This window comes from Chelonoidis abingdonii, chromosome 11, assembly GCF_003597395.2.
Source record: "Chelonoidis abingdonii isolate Lonesome George chromosome 11, CheloAbing_2.0, whole genome shotgun sequence".
NCBI lineage: Eukaryota > Metazoa > Chordata > Testudines > Testudinidae > Chelonoidis > Chelonoidis abingdonii.
This window is the reverse complement of record NC_133779.1, coordinates 6,414,271-6,421,595: the sequence shown is the minus strand read 5'-3', so window position 1 is coordinate 6,421,595 and position 7,325 is coordinate 6,414,271.

Sequence of the window (7,325 nt, the reverse complement as noted above, 5' to 3'; positions counted from 1 at the left end):
CCGGCGAGGATTGAGTCACTGCCTGCCCAGCAACCCTGGGTGTCTTAAATTGCTCTGCTGATGCAGTTCCCTGTCTGGATGCTCCCAGCCAGCAGATAAGCATGCACCGAGTGTCTGTATGATAAGTAATCTTGGACCAGCAACTTTGATACCAGCAGCCTGCTTGTTACATCCCAGCCACACTCTGGTATCCACCAGCTTTTTGGTTATACCTGGCAAGGTGACCCCAGCACCACCTAGTCCTGATTGTTCCCCAAACGCTGTGTTCTGCAGTGTCCAGCCCTCCCCTGGACTAATCAGAGGAATCATTTGTTTCATTTGCTCCTCTAAAGAGACAAACTGCACAATTTAGCACTGTAACTGGAGTTCACTATCATTCGGTTCAAACCCAGCACTGGGCTGGTTTCGATTAAAAATAAGATAGGATGTGAAGCGAGTTCAGGTATGAAGGGCAGAGTTCGAAATGGTCACGAGCATCATAAAAGTGAAAGACACTTTCTAGAGACTAAGACAGAACAAAACCACAGTCCTGGTTCAAGGTAAGATTCTTACCACATCTCCAGCAAGATGGCTGATCACCCCCACAAAGTTCCTTTGTCAGCTGAGGTGAAAGATACCTCAGGGAGGGAGGGGGTTGTTATCTCTCTCTTTTAGAGCCCAGTGAAGCTTTGAAATGGATTCTTCGGAAGCTTATCCCTACACAAGAGTAAAGTTCATTCAAGCTGTGATGGAGGAGACATGGAGTCTCCTGGTGAAGGAAGTTCCAGGCTGGTTTCCTTCTCGCTGCTGTTCGTTAAAATGCAAAATGATTTGTTTCTGAAGTCTCCCTCCGCGGCTGTGATGCTGACTGGTGATCTCCTCCCCTTGTTAGCTTGATGGTTTTGTTTGCCGTTTCTGTAAATGCAGTCCCATTGCCTCTTCATGTATCTTGAAAGGTACCTTCAAGGGGGCAGAACCAGAACCATATTTGTCTAGGGTGGGGTAACTTCAGCCCTGCCTGGCGGACTTACTGTAAGAACATAATTTCTGCTATGTTTGTAATGTTGTATTGGTCCCCGGTGCCCACACCACACAAGAATATTAATGATCAGTGTGATATTAGCTTGTTACTCGCACAAAATTCTCTGTTACTCACACACTCTAGGGGCACTCACCTTTACCCAGTTCCTAGGGCTCAAGGCGTAATCCTCTTAATTCAGGCACCATTCTCACCCTTCTGTGTGCTCAGGTGTAACCTTACACTCTAGGGCACCCACCTTAACCCAGGTTCTGGGACTCAGGCATAACCCTGTCATTTCAGACAGCTATTACCTCCAGGCAAACACCCATTCCCTCCAGGCTCCGGGCAAAAACCCATTGGCTCCAGGCTTAATCTTTTGCAGGTTTACAGGGTCTTTTACCAGTGAAAGAACCTTACACAGTAATATCCTACTTAACCTCTGTTTATTAACAATCACCAAAACAGACTGCACATGCTATACATACAGTGCTCACCACTCCCAGTAAGACAGACGAACTTTTCCCTGCTGGCCAGTCAGGATCAGGTCCATCTGGGGGAACTCCAGTTTCTGTACCGTGTTGATGGCAGAGTGTTGAGGTCTGGCAGCTCTGTTCTTGGGGCTGTGTCCTGGAGATGGTTCCCAAAGAGCTTCCTTTTGGACCCAGTTTATATAGTGAAACTTGAGGTCTGCTAAGCTGTGCCTTAACCAATCATTATACTAAAATGGTACTAACCAATCCTAACACAGTGAAACAAAATTCTCTAACCAATCCTACCCCACCACCTTAATTCATTTACACCCTGCAAAATTAATTATGTAACAGATAGAAACAAACAAAGAACCAGACAGAGATCATACAGACAAACAACAGGGAAGAGGGGACCATAGTGACAAAACAATAACGAAATGAGAATTTCACAACCACAACTATTGATAAGTGATTTCTTACCAGACAGGATGTTTTCAAACAGGTGTGCTGTAAACAAAACACTAGAAATCATTCTTCCGCTCTACTCTGCGCTAGTTAGGCCTCAACTGGAGTATTGTGTCCAGTTCTGGGCCCCGCATTTCAAGAAAGATGTGGAGAAATTGGAGAGGGTCCAGAGAAGAGCAACAAGAATGATTAAAGGTCTTGAGAACATGACCTCTGAAGGGAAGCGAAAGAATGGGTTTATTTAGTTTGGAAAGAGAGACTGAGAGGGGACATGATAGCAGTTTCAGGTATCTAAAAGGATGTCATCAGGAGAGGAGAAAAACTTGTTCACCTTAGCCTCTAATGATAGAACAGAAGCAATGGCTTAAACTGCAGCAAGGGAGATTTAGTTGGATTTAGGAAAAAGTTCCTAACTGTCAGGGTGGTTGGACACTGGAATAAATTGCCTAGGAGGTTGTGGAATCTCTCCCATCTCTGGAGATATTTTAAGAGTAGGTTAGATTAAATGTCTATCAGGGATGGTCTAGACAGTATTTGGTCCTGCCATGAGGGCAGGGACTGGACTCGATGACCTCTCGAGATCCTTCCAGTCCTAGAGTCTATAGTCTATTGAAACTAAGTTCCTTAACCATCTTAAGATCTGTTTCTTTATCTGGTGATAGTGGGTGCTATTAAGCCTTATATTACATTGTTTATGTGTAATTTAGATGGGAATGTGAGGTTGTGACTTCCTGCTTCTCAGCAATGCTGCTGCTCTTGAAATCTAGCTGCAGACAAAGGCTTTAGGTTTAAGGCCTTACAACATGGCTACAGGAAAGGCCGGATCCTTCATAGCTTTCTATTGATTTTTTTACATGATTACTGTTTAGATATAGGCTCATGACATTACGTTGGGTACACGACGGGTCAGGCCAGTTGAACTCACTAGCCAATAGCAGAGAGCCCCTTGTCTCATGCATTAGGATGCTGCTAGGGTCACAGGAGGATGCATTTTGTTTGTGCATTCAGGGCTGGACAGTGTCGCAGCCCAAAGGCCTCTGGCCTAACATGCGTCTGTATGGCCAATCTGCCGTCATCTAAAGGTCACACTAGTACTGTGTGCAGCACGTAGTGCGTGTGTACAACCTTAGAGGCGGCGTGTGCAGATTCCCGGCCTTTTTACCTGGTCACCCAGGGTTTAGGCTAGTGTCGTGTGCAGTCTCCTGCTCTTTGCCTAGCAACCCAGGGGTCAGTGTTAGTTGCTGTGTGCATAACACCCAGCGTGCTTGTGCAAAGGGCCAATCTGACCAATCGTAATGCAGTTCAAGGTCAGATTAGGGTTGTGTGCAAACTATGCTAGTTTGCTAAGTGCAGCTCGTCTATATTCTAGTGTGCCGTGTGCAAAATCTGCCCACGTAGGGGGCAACAGCTCGGAACCTGGAGGGTGGGGGAGCTAGGGACCAATCAAATTCTGCCAGGTGTAAAACAGTCCCTGGAATAAAACCATGCCTCAAGCCAGGGTCTGTAGGAGTAGCCGCTGACTGACTGAATGACCTGATCAACCCTTCAGCCGGGGGTCTCCTCCGGATATAGCCGGCTCGTGTCGTGTGTTTTATTAATTTTCAGGGTTTTTCCACGGATTGATTATTTTCTACGGTATTTTCTACGGATTGCTTATTTTTGTAACGGTATTTTTCCATGGATTCGGTATGCTTCTGGTGTCTGCTCTGCTGGTCACCTGCACCTGGAACATGATACTTACTCGCTAACTGTCTGTGCTTCGCCTAACCTTTCCCTCGCTTCTTCCCCTTTTATTTGGTATACCACTGCATATGCTGCTGTCTGTCATAAAGTTATGTGTATATGGTACCAGAATTGAGTTATTGTAAGAACTGCTATTAAATTTAATTTGGTGCCTTTGATAATAATATTTGGTTAAGTGTGCACACAGATCATTTAATTTAGTGTATTCGTTTACCTTTTACAAAAGCAGTTAATTTTTAGGTATTTGGTTATGTGTTAATAGACGTAAATAGTTTGTTTTAGGTTGTGTTACTGTTAGCTGGTAAAAGTGCTCCTCCCCAGCTCAAGTTGTGATTTTCTCCCTGTTAATAAACGGCCACGTGGTGTTTAAATTGTGATTTTCTCCCTGTTAATAAACGGCCACGTGGTGTTTAAATTGTCAGTCTGGTTTTTTTTCCTCACTCGATTAAAAGAAATTCACCGAACCCGCATTCGGGTCGGACAGACAGAATTGTCCTGTGGGCATGACCAGTCCTGGAGCGTGCAGTGCATGCCTTGCATAAGACAGCATCGCTGTTGTAGTTGAGGGCTCGTACACAGCTGGGGACAGTGGTAGGGTTGGGTGTGTGGCAGCCTGCAGAACCAAAAGCACATCCTCTCACCTCTCCAAAGGCCACCCGTAGCTGTTGTAGTTTCCGATGTGGCAGAGAGCTTGCTGTGCTCCAGCGACACTTGCCGGCAGCACTGAGATGCCCTCCTAGAGATAATCCCTTCCTGGAGAGAATATCTGCCCTTCTTACCATGGGCCTGTTCCCTAGGGTGCATTTGAAATTGAGATACAGCCGATCGCATCCGCCAAGGATAAACCTATCCCCACGTGTTGATAGTAGCTTAATCTCCTCTGGACCCTTTAATTAAAGGATCCAGGTTTGGTCTTCCTCTTCCAACCTCCCTACTTCCATTCTCCCTCCCCCCGTTTGAAAGGACAAGAGTTACTGCATTAAATCCTCTCTGGTGTAACTGCCGTGAATCACCAGAGGTGAACTTGGGCCAGTGTTCGCTGGGGGTTAGCTTTGCTCCCCCATATCAGTGTAATTCTATCTCTTGAAATGATTCCTGATAGCATCTGCCAGCTGCTCCCTGCTGGACCTTGTAGCTCTTGGGCCAAGGCAATGTCTGCTCCCAAGTGCTGTTGAGGATTCTGCTGCCCTGAGATACTAACGTCCTTCCTCATAACAGTCAGAGATAAGGGTCTGGCAGGACCTGCTGCTGCTGCAAGGAGGAAGCTGAATAAAGAACATTTTCAAACAAATCTAATGGCAGTGTCTTTATTTAAATCACAGCATTTTGGTAACAGGAGTAGGAGCCCTGCTGGACATACATCCTCTGTGTGCATGAATCACAAGGACTGAGGTGGTCATAAAGACCAAAACCTCTTTTCTGGCCTCTGCGGCATGCGCTGCAGGCTGGCTCCATGGAAATACGAGGTCCACCAAGCAACAGCACACCCCACAGTACCTCAGAAGGGGGACGGCCCATGGCTGTAGGGCCACACCTACAGAGGCCCTGGGAAGAGACATGGGGGGTGCTGTCTACTTAGGGCTAGCCAGCAGCTTCATGGAGCACAGGGGCTGGGAGACCAGGAGAATTGGGTGCACAGGGGAAGCTGGGGTGTATAAGAGAGTTGGGCGCATAGGGGAAGTTGGGGTGTATAGGAGTTGGGGCATAGAGGAGAGTTGGAGGTGCATGGGGGAAGTTGGGGTGTATAGGAGAGTTGGGTGTATGGGGGAAGTTGGGGCATAGAGGAGAGTTGGAGATGCATGGGGGAAGCTGAGGTGTATAGGAGAGTTGGGGGTGCATAGGGGAAGCTGGGGTGTATAGGACAGTTGGGTACATGGGGGAAGCTGGGGCACAGAGGAGAGGTGGGGGTGCATGGGGGAAGTTGGGGCACAGAGGAGAGGTGGGGGTGCATGAGGGAAGTTGGGGTGTATAGGAGAGTTGGGTGCATGGGGGAAGTTGGGGTGTATAGGAGAGTTGGGTGCATGGGGGAAGCTGGGGCATAGAGGAGAGTTGGGGGTGCATGGGGGAAGTTGGGGTGTATAGGAGAGTTGGGTGCATGGGGGAAGCTGGGGTGTAGAGGAGAGTTGGGTGCATGGGGGAAGTTGGGGCATAGAGGAGAGTTTGGGGGTGCAATGGGCGAAGCTGGGGTGTATAGGAGAGTTTGGGTGCATGGGGGCAGTTGGGGTGTATAGGAAGAGTTGGGCGTGCATGGGGGATAGCTGGGGTGTATAGGACAAGTTGGGTGCATGGGGGAAAGTTGGGCAACGAGAGCAGAGTTGGGATAGAGGTAACATGGGGAGGAGTTGGGGTTATAGGAAGTTTGGGTGCTATGGGGGAAGTTGGGATAGAGGAGAGTTGGAAGGTCATGGGGGAAGTGAGGTGTATAGGAGAGTTGGGTGCATGGGGAAGCTGGGGTGATAGGAGAGTTGGTGCATGGGGGAAGCTTGGTGGCAGAGGAGAGTTGGGGGCAGTGGGGCAAGAAGGTGGGGGTGATGAGGATGGTATAGGAGAGTTGGGTGCATGGGGGAATGGGTGCATAAGAGAAGTTGGGTGCATGGAGGGAAGCTGGGCGATAGGAGGAGAGTTGGGGGTGCATGGGGGAAGCTGGGGTGTATAGGAGAGTTGGTGCATGGAGAAAGCTGGTGTATAGGAAGGTGGGTGCATGGGGAAGTTGGGGCTAATAGAGAGAGTTGGGGTGATGCGACTGGGGTGTTGAAGTCTGGGCATGGGGTAGTAATAGGAGAGTTGGGCTGCATGGGAAGGGGGTATAACGTGTGGGGGCATGAAGTGGGCAGAGAGAGTTGGGTGCATGGGGAAGTTGGGGTGTATAGGAGAGTTGGGTGCATGGGAAGTTGGGTGCATAGAGGAGAGTTGGTGGCATGGGGGAAGTTGGGCATAGTAGGAGAGTTGGGGTGCATGGGGGAAGTCTGGGGATGAGAGGAGAGTGGGTGCACGGGGGACGTTGGGGTATTAGGAGGTTGTGGTGCGATGGGGAAGTTGGGTTGTAATAGGAGAGTTGGGTGCATGGGGAAAGTTGGGCATAGAGGAGAGTTGGGTGGCATGGGGAGAAGTTGGGGTATGGGAGAGTTGGGGGTGCATGGGGAAGGAGGGGTGTATAGGAGAGTTGGGTGCATGGGGGAAGTTGGGGGGCGTAGAGGAAGAGTTGGGTGCATGGAGAAGTTGGGGTGTAGAGGAGAGTTTGGGTGCTGGGGGAAGTTTGGGCATAGAGGAGAGTTGGGGGTGAATGGGGGAAGTTGGGCATAGAAGGAGAGTTGGGTGGCATGGGGGAAGTTGGGGTGTAGTAAGGAGAGTTGGGTGCTGGGGGAAGTTGGGGGCGGTAGAGGAGAGTTGTGGTGGCATGGAGGAAGTTGGGGCATAGAGGAGATTGGGGTGCATGGGGAGTTGGGGCGTAGAGGAGAGTTGGGTGCTGGGGAAGTTGGGGCGTATAGGAGAGTGGGTGCATGGGGGAAGTTGGGGTGTAGAGGAGAAGTTGGGTGCATGGAGGAGTTTGGGGCGTAGAGGAGAGTTGGGTGCAATGGGGAAGTTGGGTGTAGAGGAGGGTTGGTGCAATGGGGGAAGTTGGGTGTAGAGGAGGGTTGGTCATGGAG